This window comes from Eurosta solidaginis, chromosome 3 (assembly GCF_040869045.1).
Source record: "Eurosta solidaginis isolate ZX-2024a chromosome 3, ASM4086904v1, whole genome shotgun sequence".
Lineage (NCBI taxonomy): Eukaryota > Metazoa > Arthropoda > Insecta > Diptera > Tephritidae > Eurosta > Eurosta solidaginis.
The window spans coordinates 116,059,986-116,082,943 of NC_090321.1; the positions used below are offsets into that span (position 1 = coordinate 116,059,986).

General features: G+C 42.4%; 1 pseudogene; it reads right to left on the reverse strand.

Annotated features, from left to right (window-relative positions):
• Nucleotides 1-7,282: 7,282 nt before the first annotated feature.
• On the reverse strand, nt 7,283-9,153 carry LOC137246613 (transmembrane 9 superfamily member 2 pseudogene; annotated as a pseudogene).
• Between the last annotated feature and the right edge of the window lie 13,805 nt (nt 9,154-22,958).

The following is a 22,958-nucleotide window of genomic DNA, read 5'->3' on the forward strand; positions in this document are numbered from 1 at the left end:
TAAAAGCGACCTTTCAAAGCATTGTTTCCATTTTTTTGTTCAAAGAATTAATTTGTTTTTAGTTGGGTAGGAATAATTTGTTGAGAAAATGGAAACATATATCCGATCAGCTGAGTTAATCTCAGAGTTTGAACAGCAGTACAGCCTTATTCCAGAGGAAAGTCATAATAAGCACACTCTTGCGATACAGCAAGAAGAGTTGCGCTCCTTATGGAAGAAGGTTAAGTCTGTGTTTGACTCACTGATGGGATCAGAAGATGTCGACGCAAATGATGTGTTGGCCATCCGGAAAAAACAGATCTCTACCTACGCAATATATATGCGATGCTTATGCACAATATCTGCCGAGGCAGAGAAATTTAAAAAAGTAGAGAATAGTGCTATCTCTGAGCAAGCACCCCCAGCTGCACCTCGCGGGCATAAGATCCGCCTCCCTCCTTGCGACACGGAGATTTTCAAAGGTGACTATTTATCATAGCCAACCTTTCGTGACCTGTTTACTGCTATATACATAAATAATTCCGACTTACAGGGGGTGGAGAAATTGTTCCATCTGAACAACAAGACACAGGGCGAGGCCAAAGATATTGTAAAAAAATGCCCTCTAACAAATGATGGGTTCGATATGGCCTGGAAAAACCTCTGCGAAAGATATGAAAACAATCATATATTAGTCAACACGCAATTACAAATTCTTTTTAATTTAAAGAAGGTAGAGAGTGAGTGTGGGAGCGCGTTAAAGAAATTACATAGCGATATAAACAAGTGTCTATCGTCCCTCAAGTGTCACAAAATCGACACATCCAATTGGGATGCAATACTAACATATTTGTGTTCGACAAAGTTACCGGAAAGTACCCTGGCTCTATGGGAACAAAGCATAGACCATAAAATGGACATATCTAAATGGGAAGATATGGACAAATTTCTATCAAATAGGTTTCAGACACTGGAAACAGTGTCTAGCTTCACCGGAACTAACGCCCAAAAGGGACAAAAGCCAGCGAATACTCGGCATACAACCGAAACCCCCATAAAAAGACTTGGTGCCTTCCAAACGAAGGTATCAAAAGCTACCTCCAAATCAACATCAAGGGTTTTTTGCAAAATGTGCAAAGCTGAACACAGGTTACGGAATTGTCCCCGATTCTGTGATCTGACCCCAGTGGAGAGAATCAACTTCATCAAATCCACGGGGGGATGCCTGAACTGTTTATCCCCAGGACACACAGTGACGAGGTGCACCAGTTCGTACAACTGCGCCAAATGCCACTCTCGTCATCACACGCTCCTGCATGCGGATACAGTTCAGCAAACTACGAGGCGCAATCCATTTAAAGACGCGGATAATGTCCCGTCAACTTCAGCACAAGCACAAAGGAGACAGGAATCGGGGCAACCAAACACTTCTGCGAACCAGAATGTAAATTCCTGTCATGCTCATTCCAGCACAGGCGTGCTATTAGGAACTGCTCGCGTACACATTCATTATAATGGTACCGACTTCTCCGCGCGGGCACTAATTGATTCAGGGTCTGAATGCTCTTTCATGACAGAACGACTAAAACGCAGAATCAATTTGCCGGCAAGGAAAATGCATGCCCAAGTCTCAGGCATCACCAACGCAGTATCTGCTCAAGTGAAAGAGGCATCCACCATCGAGCTACGTTCACCAGTGGACCCATGCTTTAGCTTGACTACTCCTGTTCTAATTTTAGCCAAACTAACTGGGAATCTGCCATCCTGCCATATCGAAACAATGACTATGCAGGCATTCCCAGACTTAGTTTTGGCAGACAAGAGGTTCTACGTCAATGAAGATGTAGACCTCATACTTGGTGGAGACATATATCCCCAAATTATACTAAGCGGTCTAAAAAAGAATGTACTAAATACACTTCTGGCCCAAGAGACAGTGTTCGGTTGGATACTAACCGGTCATATTGAAGCGCCGAATCCAACAAAGAACATAGTGTCGTTTTACAACGAAGTCGCGCTGGACAACCAACTAAAAGCATTCTGGGAGTTAGAAAATTTGCCAAAAGGCAAAAGCATTAATGCAGATGACGCATATTGCGAACAGTTGTATAAAGAAACAACAAGAAGAAACAAAGATAGGGAGGTATGTAGTATCCCTCCCATTCAAGCAAGGCTACTCAGAAGAGTTGAGTTTAGGAGGATCCCTTAAGCGCGCATTCTCACAATATTATCGAAACGAGTCCCGGTTAATAAAAAATCCGGACTTAGGGAAAGAATATATTAGGGTACTCTCAGAATACGAGACGCTTGGACATATGGAAAAGATCAGCAGTGTCGTCGCGGCAGATGAAACAAATAATTACTTTCTGCCACACCACGCCGTTGTCAAAGCAGAAAGTATAACGACGAAAGTCCGAGTCGTTTTCAATGCCTCAAGCCCGACGGCTAATGGCACCAGCCTAAACGACATTCTCCTCCCTGGTCCAATACTACAAGCAGATCTCCCAATTCTTATTCTACGTTGGAGACTCTATCGATATGTCTTTAATAGCGATATAGAGAAAATGTATAGGCAAATTTGGATGGATGCCAACCATACCAAATTTCAGAGGATTGTTTTCTGAAAGGACATTAGTAACCCAATAGGCCTCTACGAGTTAAAGACTGTAACGTTCGGGGTTAACTGTGCTCCATACCTGGCCATCAGAACGCTTCTACAGCTAGCTGACGATGTGGAACATTCCCATCCAACAGCATTGAGCATCCTGCGAGAATGCATGTATGTAGACGACGTATTAGCGGGAGGACACACCATCGCATCGACCATTAAGGCAAGGGATGAAATACGACAGGTACTACAGTCAGCTGGTTTTCCACTTCGGAAATGGACATCAAACTCGGAGGCAGTTCTAAAAGACATCCCGAAAACTGATCGACTAAGCGAAAACTTTCTGGCGTTCGAAGACACCAGCACCGTGAAGGCATTGGGCATAAGATGGAATGCCCACTCCGATCTCTTTTATTTTAAAGCAGGACCACTGGAGGATCCAGAAAAACTAACTAAGCGAGAAATATTGTGAGCCATCGCCAAGCTGTTCGACCCATTAGGGTGGCTCGCCCCAATGGTCATAGTGGCGAAAATATTAATGCATAATATTTGGTTAGAAGGCACCGGATGGGATGAGCCTGTCTCACCAAATACATTAGAACGGTGGAAAACCTTCACCCAACACTATAGCGAAATCGATAACATACGGATACCGCGGTGGGTAAATTTTTCCCCGGAAGGCGAAATAGAAATCCACGGTTTCTGTGACGCTTCCGAGAAAGCATATGCTGCAGCGATATATATGCGCGTAAAAAGAGACGATCAGGTTTTCATACACTTACTCTTAGCAAAAACCAGAGTAGCTCCAGTGAAAACCATCTCGCTACCACGTTTAGAACTCTGCGGCGCTGTGCTTCTCGCAGAAATGATAGAATCAATATTCCGAAATATTCATTTGGGACCAGTAACAGTACACCTCTGGAAGGATTCAACCATCGTACTCGCATGGATACGCAAGCCGCCCTGTACTTGGTCAACCTTCGTCGCACATCGAATCACCAAGATCCTCGATATGGTCGGTAATAAGGACTGGCTTCACGTTGACTCGGAATCTAACCCAGCGGACTTAGGGAGCAGAGGACTACTAGCGTCAGATTTGGTCAACAGTTCGTTGTGGTGGCAGGGTCCTTCTTGGCTACAAGAAGACAATTCTCACTGGCCAGCACAAGATGCCGATTACAACACGTCCGTTGAGGAAAAGAGGGCACAATCATATGCCACGACAAGGGTAGATCATACAGATATTCTTGAACGATTTTCAGATTTGCCACGAGCTTTTAAAGTCTTATCTTATGTTAGGAGATTCTATAAAAGAACGCCTAAACCAAAGCAGTGTTCCAAGAAAAGTCGTGCATAATCTCAGCCGATGAGATTAAGGCAACGACTCAAGCATTAATACGAGTCTGCCAGAAACAACTTTACGGTACCGAATATTTAAAATTAAAGAATAGGGAACCTATTGATCGGAAGAGTGAAATCCTGTCACTCAACCCATACATCGACAAAGACGACATTATCAGAACAGGAGGGCGTTTAGGGGCTTCAAAAGACATGTCATTCAACGAGCGGCATTCGATCATCTTGCCTTACAATTGCAGGCTGTCTCACCTTGCAGTCATGATGATTCATCATGATTCCCTTCATGGCGAGAACCAGCTCATGCTCCGCCTTATTCGAACCCAGTATTGGATTCCGAATGTCAAGACAATGATCAGAGCCATCATCCACAATTGCGAAACCTGCATTATTCCCAGGAAGCAGGCGCAGTCCCAACTTATGGGTACCCTTCCCTGCGAACGTACTACTTTTACTCGCGCGTTCACCAATACCGGGGTAGATTTCGCGGGGCCTTTCGACATAAAAAGCTACCGCGGTAGGGGATGTCGACTGTCCAAAGGCTACGTATGCCTATTTGTTTGTTTCTCCACTAAGGCCATCCACCTAGAGGCCACTAGTGACCTGAGCACCCCATGCTTCCTCGCAGCCTTTTCGCGTTTTTTCGCGAGAAGAGGATGTCCAAAAAACATCTACTCCGACAATGGTACGAACTTTGTCGGAGCTTCCCGATCTCTACGATCGGAATTCAAAGCCTTCCTGGCAGAAAGCAGAGACAAAACAGTCTCCAAGTATAGCCATCAAGCATTAACTTGGCATTTTATTCCCGCCGGCGCTCCGCATATGGGCGGCCTGTGGGAAGCGGGAGTGAAGAGCTTCAAAAGCCACTTCAAAAAGGTCGCTTCTCTCCATAAATATACCATGGAGGAGTTCCAAACCCTTTTGTGCCGGATCGAGGCATGCCTAAATTCACGGCCTCTCAGCCCGGCGTCCAATGACCCAACGGACCTGGAGCCACTAACCCCAGGACATTCCCTCACGGGCAGCCATCTTCTGGCGCCGCCAGAACCGGATGCGAACGAAAGCCCTGCCTCCATGCTAAATAGATGGCAGAAGCTCAAGGCCCTCCATCAAACCTTCTGCCGATGATGGAAAACCGAATATTTATCCGAACTCCAAAAACGAGTGAAGTGGAAGCATCCCAAGGAAAATATAAAAGTGGGAGATCTCGCTGTCCTCAAAGAGGACAATTTATCTCCCAACGAATGGCGGTTAGGTAGAGTCGTCAACGTACACCCCGGCGAAGATAACCGAGTACGTGTAGTCGACCTCATAACCGAGAAGGATCAAGTCAGACGACCTTTGGTCAAACTGATCCTTCTTCCTGCGGAGATAGATTGTGAAAGGACCACGAGTTCCTCTTAACAATCCTTCCGTTCCGCCACATCCCGCCTCCCAGAAAAACCATACCACTCACGCGTTATTCCATAACGAGGATACCAGAACAGCCCTAATGCAGATCCGCTATCTGCCACAGAACATAAAGGCCTTCGCCCTATTTTATTTACAATTTTCAAACAAACTCAATTTCACTCACTCCCCAGAGCGAGGACACCAGAACCCTAACGCAGATCCAGGATCTGCCACATAATGCATCTGCACTCGGTCAAAAACACTCGGCCAACTGAATTTAAAAAAAAAAAAAAAAAAAAAATTTCATCCCATCACCCAAAATTTTTTCTACTCATAAAATTTGAGTTTTACAATGAAAAAAAATCGAAAAAATATTTGCGAAAACAAAAACTTTTGTGTGAAAGACTGGCAACAAATTATCAAACAAGTTAAAATGCAAACCTAGATGCGTATACATATCGTACTATGTGGGCATATACATTAGTAGTAAGTCAAGTTCTAAACTCACCCTCTTTTGTTCACTGATTGAGCGTTGCGTGTTGTGACTGGATGTGTACCTCGTTCCACCCCCAGATAAATTTGGTACTTCCTGATCCATGATTTCATCAGTTTTCACTGGTTTCATAACGTCCGTAATGAATTGTGGATGCACATAAGCGTCACGTATTTTATTAGGAAGCAAATGATCCCTAATTTTATTGAAAAGGAAATATGAGGTTTTCCATCGCACATATTCATTTATGTAAATACGTTATATCGTCTATGAAAGCTCAAACCACATATAAAAAGTGTGGAGGCGATTTGATATAATCACTTAAAAAATACAAAGAATACATCAAGAACAATTGGTTGAACTTTCACCGACGATATATATATTTTAGACTACAAATTATACTAACCGTGAGCTAATGTGCTTGACCTTGACATACGTGTACGTGAATCATTCCACATGCGTAAAAAACACATTCAAGTTCTCTGTACGTTCAAATTCAAAATCTTGTAATATTAAATGAACTAATATGCAATGATTTATATTGTTCTAGGTTTACTATTATTTAAGCAGACATTTCTATTAAATGAGTATCCCATACCACTTAATATAAGGCTATGAAAAAATCATTTCTTTGCCGTCAAAGGAAATGTATAGAAAACTGATCGTTATCAAGTTTTTTTCACACTACATAGTTTTTTCACTGTCCTCAAACTTGTTAATTTATAATTATTTGTTAGCATTGAATACGTGGATGCAGTCCGAATTTCGACTAAATTTTCGATATATTAAGTTATTTAAAGTTTGCAAAATTGTGAACAAAAATTTATCCAAATAAGAAAGAACAGAAATTACGTTTACGGGTTTTTAACAATGAGACAAATGGGTGTGCCTAACATAATGCTGCACATAAACGGCCCTTTTTTTGTATGCTAAGACTTTCTTAAGAGGTAATTTTTGCTAAACCCTAACACTTGCATACTTCAACCAAGCGAGTCACTTACCACCAACCCCGCTCCGCCAATTTGCTGCAACATACGTGGATCGATCATTTCCGCCATTGGTTGATTTAATTTTGCCATTTGTGTTGGATTAACGTTCTTCGTCATGTCGCCTTGTCTGAATAAGCCCTTAACGCCGCCTCTGCTGGTTCAAAAACTGGTAACGTTACACCAGCAACATTATCTTTCTTTGGGCGAGTCTTAATCTGTGCGTTGGTTACATTCTGTAGGACTACTTGATTAAAATCGCCAGTAGTGAGCTTGGCTTCGGCCAGAGAAAATGCGGCTTCCTTCATAATCTCCCCGATAAGAGTTTTGGTCTCAATAATTTCACCCAAAATCATACGGAAATGCATTTGTAGTGCATCTGCCTTCTTCCTAAGTAAACCATGGCCTTTCTGTGCTCCAGCAAGACGTGTTTTCATCCGCATCTGTGCACTTCACTAAAATGCCTCTTCAACAGTAAATGAAAAGATACACCGCTGTGAATCCAGATGTTAAAAATGATCTCCACCACCAGTGGTAGTCTTCTGCACAGAGGTGAAAATAACAGAGTAAAACCGTAGTTTCAGAGCATGTTATGAATTATATTAAAAAAAAAAAAAACTAAAAATAAAAAACCAAACATATAGTACATTTGATTCGACCAAATCGAGCTAAGAATGAAGAATAACTGAATAAAATTACATCCAAATGGTAAAACGCCTCCCATTATTATCCCTGGAACAGGTTGTGTGTAAATCGATTGATCTGAGATCTGTCGTGGAATTTGATTCGTTCGTACAGGATGCTCCAACGCCCGTTTACGAAATCCTAAATAGGCGCCGACAAAAGTTAGTGGAACTGATACTCCAAACCACAAGCCGAGCAAGGCTATGAGTGTACTAAAAGGCATGGCGCCTGAACTACTTTCATGCCAAAGAACCAAGTTCATAACGAAAAACAGGCAGAACACAACTCCAGGGCATACTAAAGATGTAAGAACCACATTGCTTTTCCATTTCACTCCACCAAAACTTTTGTAAATCCTTGCGGATACATATCCTGCCGGCGTGCCAAGTGAAACAAATAGAATCATTGCGCATGTCATAAGTGCTCCTCGGTTAGCTGGGGATAGAAATCCCAAGCAAGCAAAACCCAAAGTAATCAACGTCATGAACGTTACTTGAACACCAGACCCCAGAAATACTGAGAGCAACATTCCTTTTCTCGGCGGTCTAAACACGTCACCATGTACCAGTTGGGCATCCTCACCATTATCCATTTGATTGTAACGTGCAATATCCTTATGCAGTGTTCTTAGCATTATCATAGCTACCATACCCGACAAAAACAGCACTATTATTAGGGAATTTAGAATAGAAAACCACTGGATATTTGTATGTGGAATTGATTCTAATATATAATCCCATCGTGATGACCATTTTACCGAATTATCCATATTGAACAGAACACTGTATGTATAAACGATGGAAAGCTGTTCGCCACGACCTAGTGTATTACTTTTAATAGCGAGGGGATCGGTATTATCGCAATCTATCTTTAACGAATTTTAGATGATTAATTGAACGTGGAGTCACTTTTACAGATATTATTCGACCGCCATTTCCTCGAAATCCTACCTTCCCCTCAGGTTGACCACTATGGTACGTTATTCGTAAATCCATATGATTAAAAATATAATAAAAGCCTCGGCGATTATAATTGGGATTAACAAGACATGCTTCATCGCTATCTGAGTGAACAAAGCAACCCATAGGAAATCCCGTGCTACAATACTGTTTATCATTATCCAATTAGCACCATGTAACAGGCATGTGGTCAACAATCCAGTGGTGTTGGTAGTTAAGGCTGATCCCCTTTTTTAGTACCATAAGGCGGCGATCACTCTGTACCTCACCACCAGTATAATTCTTGGAGCATACCACATCGCATTTGACATCTCTGAGAAATTCAATATCATAAGGTCCTGGTCGAATGCGCTCTCCAAAAACTACTTGTCCTAAATTTTCAACGGGAGAGTTCTTTTCATTGCCAGTACAAAAGTCGAAGTAATGATATTCATAAGGAATTACAGACTCTTCCGTATTCAGGCGGTTGACGTACAAAATAATGTCCGACTTACACGCATTTGTTGATTCAGCCTTTCTGCAGTAATTTACTGGAGCTAACCCAGGTAAGTAGAACGCGCTACCATATTGTATATATGATATCAACAAGAGCCAAACGCCAACACTACAAATCTCGGTACAGCGTATCATCATAAGCGGGACGTCTAAACCAAATTAACTTCGTTTTATACTTTTGACTAGGGATGAAATAATATTTCCGCAACATCGTAGACAAGCAGATCTTGATGTCAACAATATACCACCCGGTCGACTTGTACGATATGGTTCATTATCACGTTGTCTGTCCATCAGGTGTGCCATTGCACCCATTTCATTGTGCGTAGATGCCTATGTAGCGCTGCGACGATTCGCTGCGTTACCAAAAAATTTTACTTGTATATAGGGCGGGGCAACGCCGTTCCCAAAATGTTCTTTTACCTAATCAAGACTTCGAACTACAAACGTCTGGTCTGTTTTAGTCACAATTGGGTTATTAGCTTAATGTATTCCTGACAGCACTTTCTCACCATAATGATGGTGACTTTACCTCGTCCAGTGAGTATCCCTCAGCAAATTGTATACACAATCCCGCTAATGTGCAACCACTTTTGTTTCGCACATCTATTTTTAAAGCAATGGACGAGTTGTAAAGCCTTTACACTTTGCGAAATAATTATTCGTTAGAGGTGCTCTGCTTAAAATAATGTATAGCTGATCAAAAAAAGCGTTGACAAAAAAAAACAAAAAAAAAATCAGCGGTATCCAGCTCCACGATAACGGGCTATGCCAAACTTTGCATTCGGGCAAGAAAGAAGTGCCCAGTATGGCTCGGGTATAGTGCCGCTGCCCTCTCAAATTTCTAACAATAGCGAAGGCATTTGAAAACCATAAGGCATAAATTCCAATACTTGGAAAACAGGAAATAATGCGTCTAAAATGCGGCCGTGATGAATTTTCTGGAACCCAAACCTGCAAAGAAAAAAAAAAAAAAAGAGAATCCATTAACACAACTGCATAAATGGGCAGCGCAAAGGAGGTGACAACTGACGGCGCGGCCGACGCCGCAGTTGGAGCACCCCTTTTGCGATGCCGGTATACCTAACACCAGAACGAAATCTGACCATACCGTCTCCTGGACTATACAACCAGCCACCTAGAAATATAAAGAAAGTTAATTAATTACATTAAATAAAAGAAACATCTATCATTAATAAAATTAGTTCATGCATTTACCATACTTACCGCTGCACCATTCTTCAACCACGCGTAAAAATAAAAAGAATAAAGCAATCTACCGTTTGCTTCAATTCTGTGGAATTTACGTTATATACATAGGTGTGTATCCATGTTCGCGAGTATTTTTTTTTCGTTGTGTCTGCCTTTGCCGCTGATATGCTTATACCAGTGCGCGGACTTTAAGTAATGAAAATATTGGTAGTGGTGGATATTTCCCATGGGCCAAAAATACTGCCATAAAACGACCGACTTGTTATCTTACTTTTAAACTCTATTTTCGCTCAGAATTGTGCACACAAACCGATGAAAGTAGCGCAAGCCTACATTTATTTTGCGAACATGCATATATTATATGTACTATGGTCGGTGAGTTCTCGTGAAGCAAACTACTTTATTCTTAACTCTTTTCCTTCTTCTTATTAGTTATTTCTTATCTTTCCGGGACGAGGAGTGGCAAATAAAATTTCGCAATAAAAATAATTGCAGATATACCAATCAGCTTATCATAACCAGAAGAAACATCTTTTTGAAAACAAAGAACTTACGATTCCTTTGTTAAAATTGAGTTGTTCGTCACAGAAAGGCTCGCAAAATTGGGTAGTTGGGTTGTTGTCACCTTGGAACTTTGTTTGGGTGTACTCGAAAAATCAATACATTTACCTAATGATAGCAGTCTTCAGTAGTAGTAGGAAATTAAAACGGGTCAAAAATTTACCCATCTATCAATGAAGTGCTAAAGTCCGTGCACTGACTGCCCATATACTATACCAACTTATGTACGTATATATACAGTGTTAAATGTACACTATATTAGGGATGCATAAAAAGATGAAAACGGGTACCCAAAAACCCGTTTCTGGCAAATCGGTATCGGAGCCAACTACCCTTCTGGAACCGTGCTTTTTAGTAAAGACCATCAATAACACAGGACTACAAGCGTGATTGGGAAAAGCTGAACAAATAATCGAAGGGAAATACAAAAGAATGGCTCATTCGAAAAATTTTTCACCGCGTCCAAAACGAAGATTTTATCTTTGTTCTTTATATAGCATACAATTTTGCCGTCCAAACATTTTTTTTGTGGCGGGCAGGAAAGTTGTCGGTTTTTAGCACCAACAACGCAAATAACAACGACTCGAAAGATCCCACATCAAACACTCTCTACCCGGTTCGGTACCAAAATGTGAGTACCAAGCAACTTAAATGTCAATTTTTCTGCAGCACTAGTATGCCTGACTAGCTGAAGCGCTACCAGATGACACAAAATTAAACAGAATAAGGCGCTAATGACCCAGGCACATAACGTGCGGGGAAAGAAGCAACGCACATAACGTACGCGAGATGAATATATTCTCGTAGGCCTTTAGACATGTTTTCACCCTACTCACGCGCGAAATTTCAAAAGCGCCGATAATAGAATTGGGGCTTACTCGCCACCGAAAGCGTGACACAGTCATAACAACTCAACGAGTTTCCTTTATTTTCTTCCATACTCTCAATAGAATGACTCGTTACGCTTCGCTAAGAAGGAGGACTGAGCGCCAGGCCGCTCGTTACCCAAAGCCGTGCCACTTATGCGACGCGAAACACCCAATCAGGTCATGCCCGATTTACCGCGCGAAGTCGCCGCTGCAACGACTGCGCGAAATTATAAAGGCCAAGTACTGCCAAAACTGCCTTTCAATGGTACATCGTGCCAAAGACTGCACTAGCAAAGGAAGGTGCCGAAGATGTGGTAGCAATCATCATACCACGCTGCACCCTTCCATGGAGGACTTGTCGTCCGAGCCAGAGCCGCCGAAGAGCTGGTACCAGCTAGTCATGGAGGAAGAGGGAGAAGGATATGAGCGGATGCCTACGATGGAAGAGGTGGACGACGGGATGATGGATGAGGCGCTGTCTCTCCACGCGTCCGAGTCGGCCTTTGCAGAAGAACCACAACTGCCATCCGGGAGTGGAGCGGGCTCCCATATAGTAAATTCCGACACTAGGGGATCGGACCCACGGCCGTTCCGACCCCTATTAGCACACGAGCGACGAGGAAAAAGTGAAGCGGAATCACGGCCGTTCCGCCCACCTACGCAACAACGAACGCAAGCACATCGACCAACGCGCGATCGTAGACTGGCCCCTCGGCCGCGCCAGCTACACGAGATACGACACGTGAAGGAAGACCATCGAGACGGTAGACTGGCCACTCGGCCGCGACAGCTACCCCAACACAGTTCCTTCCGGAACGGGGTCATTCCAGCCCGCGCCTCAGCCGGCCCAACTCTTCGGCCCATGGCTGCTCTGGCGCCGACTGCGATCGTGAAGGTGGAAGCCGGAGGGCGTCTGCACCTCATTCGTGCACTCATAGACGCATGTTCCCCCCGCACAACGATCGACCGCAGGCTGGCGCGAGAGTTAGCACTGCCGACAACCAACGCCGACGGCGAAACCGGCTGTTTTATTCGTTTTAGAGGTAAACATGGGCAGAGTAAGACGGTGACTACTCACGCAGTCTGCGTCCACGAATTCAGGCGCGTCAGTCCAACGTACAACGTCGACCCCAGCGTCGCGGCTCCTTACGAGCACATCCGTCTTGCGGACCCCCACTTTTATGCGTCCACCCCAATTCGCCTCGTCCTAGGCGGCGACGTCTACGCCGAAATCATGACGTAGGGCACATTGCCACCATCCTTCGGATCGCTGCTCGCGCAAAGCACGAGCTTCGGGTGGGTACTCTCCGGGACCCACCCGATCTGATATTTCTCAATGGCTATTTAGAGTTAGTTAGCTGATGATAAGCTTATACATGTATATTGTATTTTCCCGAAATAAATGAAGTTTTATATAAATGGCAAGAAATATATGTTACGGTTTCCATAATTTTTTTTTTTTCTATCGTCCTAGCTCTAGGTCACGGCGAAGGCAAGGAGGATGCCGTCGCGCCATCCGGCGCGCACCATTTAATTTTAGAATCTAGTTTTAAGACAAATCGTGGAAGGGGACGCTCGGGCGGAGTCTGGGCTGTTGCGTATCGCAAGGGGGCCGGCATGTTTAGGCCCGACGCCTATATTCTCATTAATTTGCGCCACCCTAATAGCACCATATTATCGACGCCTAGTTCGCCCACCTGCATGTATATGTGTACATAGGTAGGGTTATGTTGTCCGTACACATATACATGCATGCCGGTACAACTATGTGGGGAAGCTTCCCCTTAAAACCGGAGACTTTTTCCGCGGTTCAACGGTTGTCCTCGACAAGGCAACCGTCTACTTTTCCAGCGATCGTTGAGCGAACCAGAGCTAACACTATCCGAGGAGCCCCGCCACATTTTATTACAAAGGTAAATTATTGTACTAATTTTAATTTTCACTTCAAATAAAATCATTATTATTACGAGAAATCTCTCTCGCCTCCTTTTCTTTTCTTTTTAAATTTAACCCAAACGCAATTGTGGTGCCTCCACTCCGTTGCCGAGTTTGCGACACACCACAATTGTTCAGCGGGCTTTGAGCATGGCGACTGAATCAAAAAAAACCGTAACTGATATATGTATATAAAATCATGGAATAACATCTGTTAATAACAATAAAAGTTTCGGTGTTAGCAACAGGCTGATTACATAAAATTTGATCTATTTATGCGAATATTGGTTGTTGTCTTTGGTGTACATTTATCTTCACTACTGCGCTGTAGATGGCACCCATTGAATTACGAACAGCAAATATTTCATTCGGATAGAAAATGAATAGCCAAACGCAAACATTTTCCATTAGCTTCAGCTCTTGCTCTACCTATGCATAAGTCGCAAGGTGGAACTTTTGACGAAATAGTATATGAGTATAGTAAAGCACATTCTCAGGAACTCGTTTATGTTCCGCTCTCTCGGGTTACAAATATTGAAAAATTGTATATCACGACAAAAAACGATAATGTCGCATTTAAGTTTTATCATAATCGAAAGCAAGCTGCATCGACTGCATCTTTGTTGCAAGAATTCAAGAGACTGTCTTTGAATAGTGTTCAGACGATAGCTCAAAGTGTCTTAGATTTCATTAGTAATAGAAATGGCATTTCAATAATTACTTTCAATTGCCAAAGTCTAAATAGTCACAAATACGATTTACAATATTCAGTTACGAAACAAATAAATGTCTTCCTTCTTACCGAAACTTGCATGACGCGTGATAATCCGATTGAAATACCTAATTTCAAATGTATTGTTCAATTCAAACGAGATACTGCTCCAAAGGGTGGTGTAGTTATTTACCAAAATAACAATAACGTTGCTAATATTATGACTCCGAATATTGAAATAAATATTGCAGACGTTAGCGATGTTAATTTTAGGTGCTCATTTGTTGGAGATATTTGTGCGTGCTTATGCAAATTTAGAAATGGTCTACACATTGCCATGGTAGCAATTTACATTTCTCCGAATCCAAAAATGGACGAGGTAGAGCACTTTACTGGAGTACTCTGAAGAAGGGGCAAAAATACTTGGTACAAATGCTAATAAATTTCCACTTAAATTGGCCGGCGATTTCAACATCAATTTCGCTGATAAAAAATCAGAGCGGTTGACAAGTTTTCTTTTTGAAAAATTCAATTTGAAAATAAATAATGATCCAAAAGGATCAACAACAAAATTTTTTAACCAATATTAACTTCTCATTTATTCAATAAAAGTAAAAAATTTGTTTTCTTATCGGTCACCACGCTTAAAAATTTTGACTTGAATTAATATCAAAGACAAAACCTGAATTAATATCAAAGAAAACAAAATGTTGCATAAATATTATAATTGCATAAGTTGATAATATGCAATAGCTTTACCGTGGCAGTCCCCGAGTGCCACACGTCCTTTTTTCCTTCATACGGATGAGTTCTCAGGTGCCGTATTTCCTCAAAATGCTTACGGAGATGACTCCTTAAGTCCCTAGGCGGTGTTGGCTCATCAATCAGATGTCTGTTAGGATGCCCAGGTTTCTGGGTATTCAACAGGAACTGTTTGGTTAGCATCTCATTTCTCTCCCTGATGGGGAGTATTCACACCTCATTATATAGATGGTGTTCTGGGGACATAAGAAGACAGCCCGTGGCGGTTCTGAGCGCAGTATTTTGGGAGGCCTGTAGCTTATTCCAGTGGGTTATTTTTAGGTTTGGCGACCATATAGGGGACGCGTAGCATGCAATCGGCTGGCCAATTGCTTTGTAAGTGGTAATGAGTGTTTCTTTGTCTTTTCCCCAAGTGCTGTCAGCAAGGGATTTGAGGATTTTATTACGGCTCTGGATTTTCGGTACAATTGCGGCTGCATGCTCACCAAAATGTAGATCCTGATCAAACGTCACAACCAAGATTTTGGGGTGTAGGACTGTCAGTAGCGTAGTGCCATCGACGTGGATGTTCAAAATGGTCGACGTTTGGGACGTCCATGTTGTAAATAAGGTCGTGGAGGATTTAGTCGGTGATAATGCAAGGTTTCGCAAGGCGAAAAAACTGGAGAGATCAGGGAGGTAGACTTTTATTCTGTTGCAAAGCTCATCGATCCCTAGGCATGGGCCTGTGGCCATTATTGTGCAGTCATCGGCGTAGGAAACGATAGTAACTCCTTCCGGTGGCGAGGTAGCTTAGATATGTAGAAATTAAACAAAAGTGGGGATAGGACACCACCCTGTGGCACCCCCTGTTTAATTCTTTTTGATGTTTCATTTCTAAATTGCACCGATGCCTGGCAACAACCCAGATAATTTGTGATCCACCTTTTAAGACATGGGGGAAGTACCCTTCCAGTCTTGCAGTAACGTGCCATAGTTAACCGTATCAAAAGCTTTTTATAGTTCTAGTGCTGCGCGTACTGTTCTATGGTGGGGGTTTTGATTTAAACCGCAATTTATCTGGGTGGTGATGGCATTTAGCGCGGTGGTGGTGCTATGGAGTTTTTTGAAGCCATGCTGATGGCAGGCTAGCTGTAAATTTGCTTTGAAGTAGGGGAGCAAAATGGCTTCAAGCGTCTTGGCTAATGGCGATAGGAGAGATATCGGGCGATATGACTCTCCTATGTTAGCTGGCTTCCCAGGCTTTAGTAGCGGGACCACCTTGGCCATTTTCCATTTTTGGGGTATGACAAAGGTGGAAAGAGACAGGTTGAAGACACGTGCTAAATATTTCAAACCCTCTTTCCCTAGGCTTTTAAGCATCGGCATGGCTATGCCGTCTGCGCCAACTGCTTTGGATGGTTTAGCATGACCGATGGCATCCTCAACCTCTTTGGTAATTGGTGACGCGCTGAACTTATGTTTATGTGCGTGTCTGTTGGTCCTCCGTATATCTTTGTCGACCGTAGAATGCATTATATATTGTCGGCAGAAAGCGCTCGCGCATTTTTTCGCATCTTTATCGCCAAAGGCGATGGAAAATTTGTCATTGTGCCTAGACGGATTCGATAGGGACTTTACGGTGGACCAAAGTTTACCTACACCAGCAGAGATGTTACAACCACTTAGGTGCTCCTCCCATTTCGCCCGCTTATGTTCATCCACAAGCAATCTGATGCGTTGGTTTATATCCCTTATTTTGGGGTCGCCGGGATCGAGCTGTCTTATAAGGTCACGTTTTCTCGCTAAACTTGCGGCCTCTGCCGGGAAGTGGGGCCGAATTTCGGGAATTCTACCGGCGGGAATGAAACGAGCCGAGGCGGATTCAATGACCTTGCGGAAAGCACGCTCCCCTTTGGCGGGCATCAGTTGGGATAGGAAGGGCAGCAAAGCGGTTGTCTGTAAAGGATTTGTATTCGTCCCACTTTCCTTTTTTTAAAGTTAATGAAAGTGCGTTTTTCTTCGACGATGAAGTCGGCGGAACGCTCGAGCGAAATAAGTATGGGCAGGTGGTCGGATGCCAATGTTACCATCGGCTGCCAGTTGACGCAGTTTACGAGTTCTGCGCTCACGATTGAAATATCCGGCGAACTGTGACAGCTTCCTTCCATACGTGTGGGGGCGTCTCCGTTTATTGTGCAGAACGTCGTTTCTTCTATTTGATCCGCCAACATCACACCCCTACTGTCCACCCGCAAGTTTGAATGCCATAGATCGTGATGGGTATTGAAATCGCCTAAGATAATGCGATTGTTTCCAGTGAGTACGGGGCTGATATTAGGGCGGTATCCACTGGGGCAACAGGTGGCAGGAGGGATGTAGATGTTGATGATTTCTAGGTTTGCATCGCCCGGCCGGACAGATAATCCTTGAATTATAAGACACTGTCCCTGCGGCCGATGTCGGGATCAAATATATGATATTGCACAGTGTGGTATATGATAAACGCGAGGCCGCCTCCATTTCCGCTCTCGCGATCTTTTCTGTAGACATCAGGTCTGCAATGCAGATCTTGCTGTGAGTTTAGTCTCTTGAATCGCAGCAATGCGGATGTTGTGCCGCTTCATGAAATCGACTATCTCCGTGATCTTCGCAGTTAATCCATTACAGTTTAACTGCAGAATTTTGAAGTGCATAGGGGGAGACGTCGTCACTCTGGGAGTAAGTGACGGGTTGTTGTTGTTGTTGTTGTTGTAGCAGTGCTTCACCCCACCTAACAGTCGCGACCGATCACAAATTGCATCAATATCCTCTAACGGGAGTCCAAGGAAACTTGCTGTTTCAACAGGGGTGGACCATAATGAAAGGGGTGTTAGAGGCGTTGGTTCCACATTACAATTAAAGAGATGGTTGGTGTCATGTGGGGTCACATTGCAAGCGGGGCATACATTTTGTATGCCGGGGTTGATTCTGGATAGGTAAGAGTTTAACCTGTTACAGTATCCAGAACGAAGTTGAGCAAGAGTGACGCGCGTTTCCCTGGGGAGTATGCGTTCCTCTTCCACAAGTTTTGGGTACTTTTCTTTGAGAACTGGATTCACCAGGCAATTCCCGGCATAAAGGTCCGACGCCTGTTTGTGGAGTTCACCAAGGAACTGCTTGTATTTTTTTGCTTCATACGGATGGGTTCTCAGGTGCCGTATTTCCTCAAAATGCCTACGGAGATGACTCCTTAAGCCGCCAAGCGGTGTTGGCTTATCAATCAGATGTCTGTTTGGATGCCCAGGTTTCTGGGTATTCAACAGGAACTGTTTGGTTAGCATCTAGTTTCTTTCCCTGATGGGGATTATTCTCCCCTCATTATGTAGATGGTGTTCTGGGACATAAGAAGACATCCAGTGGCGATTGTGAGAGCAGTATTTTGGCAGGCCTGTAGCTTCTTCCAGTTGGTAATTTTTGTGACGGGTGACTACGCCTGGGTTGTGTAAAGCCAGGACGCGACTGCTGTTGTGGACCTGGGACTAGATGTCCTTGGGTAAGCATTGGCGTACCCGGTGTGTTTGGGTATGCGACCTGGCAACATGGCGCAATGAAACCCGTCGGGGTTGCCATCGCGGAGACCAGAACATATAGGAAAGTGGCACCGTCCATGGCAGGATGTCGCAAACGTATATATTCTATGCTGACTAACGGTGCAAAGGGAGGTAGGGACTAAGAGTCTGTTTCCCTGACCTACACAATTGCTGCCGGAAAAGAGGGTGAACAACACTGATGGCCCACTGTGCCGCTACTGGCCATTCGCCGAATTTTGACGATGCGAGAATTCTCATACAAGAACAAACATATACGAAACGATTCACACTAGAGACACTACATATAATAAACACACCGACGGACAGAAGACTAAACTTTCAAAGTGATACAGATGACTGCGCTCATATATATAAACACTTACTAACAAATAGTCAGTTTAAAAATCCGCCTCACACAGGAAGGACGTGAAATTGAATGTATGTACACATGTACACATGAATGTTTTTATGTTATTTATATGATTATTTTTTATGGTATTATTTTGTTAATTGATTGTAAGTTTTAATTAGTTTACCCTGAAGATGGTTACTGTGGAGTAACGAAATATATTGGTATAAAAAACAGTTGTGTTTGATTAGGACCTCGAGCCAGCAGAACAACAGCAAATTATATATAACAAAGATCGTCAAAAACTTTCAAAGAACAGAAGCTAAGATTAAAGGAGAGTTGCAATACTAGTACGGTTGTAAGTTTAACCTTTAGGGAAGGTTGAAAGTGGTGAGGAAAAGAGAATAAGAAATTAGTAAAGTACATAAGTTATGGAAGGAAATGAGAGTCAGTTATAAAAACAGATCAACTCTTTCTTGAAATGCAGTGCATTACTTATTTGCCGTGTTCTAATTAGAAGGGAATTCTAAAATCATTTTTTCTATGAATATAAGAAAACATTTCTCATACAAAGTTATTTAAAGTTTATAGTAATAATTAACTTAAAAATTACAATTAAAATTAATCATAATATAACTCGCGAGTCAGTGCGTACCGGTATTGGGACTGGGGCGTTCGTGCTCAGGATTGATGCGTGTCCACTAGATCCATTTGACCAGAGACCTGTTTCCCTTATGCGTAGAGCAGCGATGACCGCTTTTCCTTCGCCACCAGGCCAGGAGGTGGAAGGTATAGCATTGTGTTGAGTGCTTCAGGCGGACTGCCCGCTAATGCAGAGCTCCGAACTTCGTTGCACCTTCTGAAGCATTTTAAGATAGGTACTTTTGGCTAGTGCAGGCCACTAGACCAAGGCACCATAAAGAATAATCGGGCGCACAATGGCTGTATAAATCCAGCAGGCCACCTTAGGGGAGAACTCCAGGAGGTGCCAATTACCCTCTTGCAGGTGAACAGCGCTGCTGCTGCCTTCTTGGATCGCTCTATTATATGGTCACTCCATAATAGCTTCCTATCCAGAATGACTCCCAAATACTTGACTTGATCGCTAAACGCTAAAAACGTACCCCCAATTCTTGGCGGTGTTAGTACTTTGTTGTTGGTACTTTGTACCTCCTCGTGAAGAGGACAAGATCGATTTTATCCAGGTTGACTTCCAAACCTGTGGCTGTGGTCCAGTGCGAAATTTTGGATAGTGCGCCTTCAATTAAGTTGCAGAGTTTGCGGAAATTTCCCCCCGCATGGTGACGCAGATGTCATCTGCATACGCGATCACTTGGTGGCCTTTTGATTCCATGAGACGTAGTAGTTGGTTGACGGTAAGACCGGATGATGCCTAACGCAAAACGAGTTTCCGGGCACAAGCGACTCCGTGCCCGTCCACTTTCCTGTTATTGTTGTTGTAGCAGTGCTTCGCCCCATCCAATAGGTGCGACCGGTCACAAATTTTCATCAATATCCTCTAACGGGAGTCCAAGGAGACTTGTTTCAACATGGGTGGACCATAATGTGAGGTGTGTTAGAGGCGTTGGTTCCACACTAAAATTAAAGAGATGGTTGGTGTCATGTGGGGACACATGGCAAGCAGGGCATACATTTTGTATGTCGGGGTTGATTCTGGATAGGTAAGTTTAACCTGTTCCAGTATCCAGTTCGAAGTTGAGGTAGAGCGACACGCGTTTCCCTGGGGAGTGTGCGTTCCTATTCCGCAAGTTTTGGGTACTGTTCTTTGAGCACTGGATTCACCGGGTGATTCTTGGCATAAAGGTCCGACACCTGTTTGTGGAGTTCACTGAGGACCTCCTTGTGTTTTTTTGCTTCATACGGCTGAGTTCTCAGGTGCCGTATTTCCTCATAATGATTACGGAGATTACTACTTAAGCCCCTGTGCGGTGTTGGCTCATCAATCAGATGTCTGTTGAGATGCCCAGGTTTCTGGGTATTCACCAGGAACTGTTTGGTTAGCATATCATTTCTCTCCCTGATGGGGAGTATTCTCGCCTCATTATGTAGATTGTGTTCTGCGGACATAAGCAATCCTGTAGCTTCTTCCAGTGTGTATTTAGGCTTGGCGACCATATAGGGGACGCTTAGCATGCAAATTAAATTATTATTATTAAATTACTATTGTTATTTTATATTTTTGAGCTCAAGGCCGGATTAAATAAAACACTTTTAATTTTTTAATTTGATTTGTTTTATTTTAATTATTTGTCAATATTTCGACTTCACTCTGAAGTCATCATCAGGACTGACAGCAAAAAACAATACGTAATTTTAATAATAAAATAAAAACATTCATATATGCATCGACACCACTTACGTCTTCAAATGCGCTTTCAAGACTAACATAACAATTATAAAAAGAAACAGCGATTAAAAATCTAAACAAACAAAGTAAACAAATGAACAACCGTAATTGTAAACAAAAACTATAAAACAACAAATTGTTAGACGGCGAATAGTACATCGATACATACATATATATTTGGCATTACAGTGTTGTTGTGAAACGAAGAAGAAAACTTTTTATGTTTGTGCGGGTCTGTAAAAATGCATCACACGCTTTTGTTGTTTTTTATAAGGTTGCGGTAGACGTGAGAACAATTCGCGATGTCCGTTTTGAAATTCATCCTCTTATTATTAGGGGTGTCCACTATATGAAGCATTTCTAATGTGAAGCGTTTGTTATAATTTTTCTCTACTTCTAAAATGGTACATTGTCAAAGTCTGGGTAATGTCCTGTTTCTTGGCAGTGGGATGTTAAAGCCGTTTTGTTGTCTGAAAAATTGTTCCTTAATTTTATATTAGATCTATGTGCGGATATCCTTGTCTTCAATTTTGTTTTTGTAGTCCCCACATATACTTTCTCGCATACGTGGGACCCGTCGCCATTGCAAGGAATCTTGTAAACTACATCCGATTTTTCATGTGTTGAAATTTTATCTTTAAGGTTGCTAAACATTTTCCGTAGGGTGTTGTCATACGTGAAAGCTAACCGCACGTTCTCTATATCGTACATGTTTGAATATTTTATTCTCTTCGATAATTTCGGGACATACGTTGCAGACTTGTACATTTTGGCATCTCTAGTCTCTTTATTACCTACATCACTGGGTCGGCAATAATAATCACGAATTATTTTCGATGTTAACTTTATGGGAAAGTTGTTGTTTTCTAGAATCTTTTTGATAGTTTTTATGTTTTTATCGTGATAAATATTGTCGCTGATGGATAGAACTCGTCTGACGAAGTTGTTGGCCGTGTTCAAAATTGTTCTCTTTTCATGTTGTGAGTGAAAGTTTATAAGCCTCCCCGAGGCTTCATATAGTGGACACCCCTAATAATAAGAGGATGAATTTCAATACGGACAACGAATTGTTCTCACGTCTACCGCAAGCTTATAAAAAACAACAAAAGCGTGTAATACATTTTTACAGACCCGCACAAACATAAAAAGTTTTCGTCTTCGTTTCACAACAACACTGTAATGCCAAATATATATGTATGTATCGATGTACTATTCGCCGTCTAACAATTTGTTGTTTAATAGTTTTTGTTTACATTTACGGTTTTCCATTTGTTTACTCTGTTTGTTTAGATTTTTTAAATCGCTGTTTATTTTTATAATTGTTATGTTAAATGTTAGTCTTGAAAGCACATTTGAAGATGTAAGTGGTGCCGATGCATAAATGAATGTTTTAATTTTATTATTAAAATTACGTATTGTTTTTTTGCAGTCAGTCCTGATGATGACTTCAGAGTGAAGTCGAAATATTGACAAATAATTAAAATAAAACAAATCAAATTAAAAAATTAAGTGTTTTATTTAATCCGGCCTTGAGCTCAAAAATGTAAAATAACAGTTTATACTGACGGCCAAAAAAGAAAATATATCATTAAATTATTATTATTAAATTTCTCTTTCCCCCAAGTACTGCCAGCAAGAGATTTGAGGATTTTATAACGGCTCTGGAGTTTCGGTACAATTGCAGCTG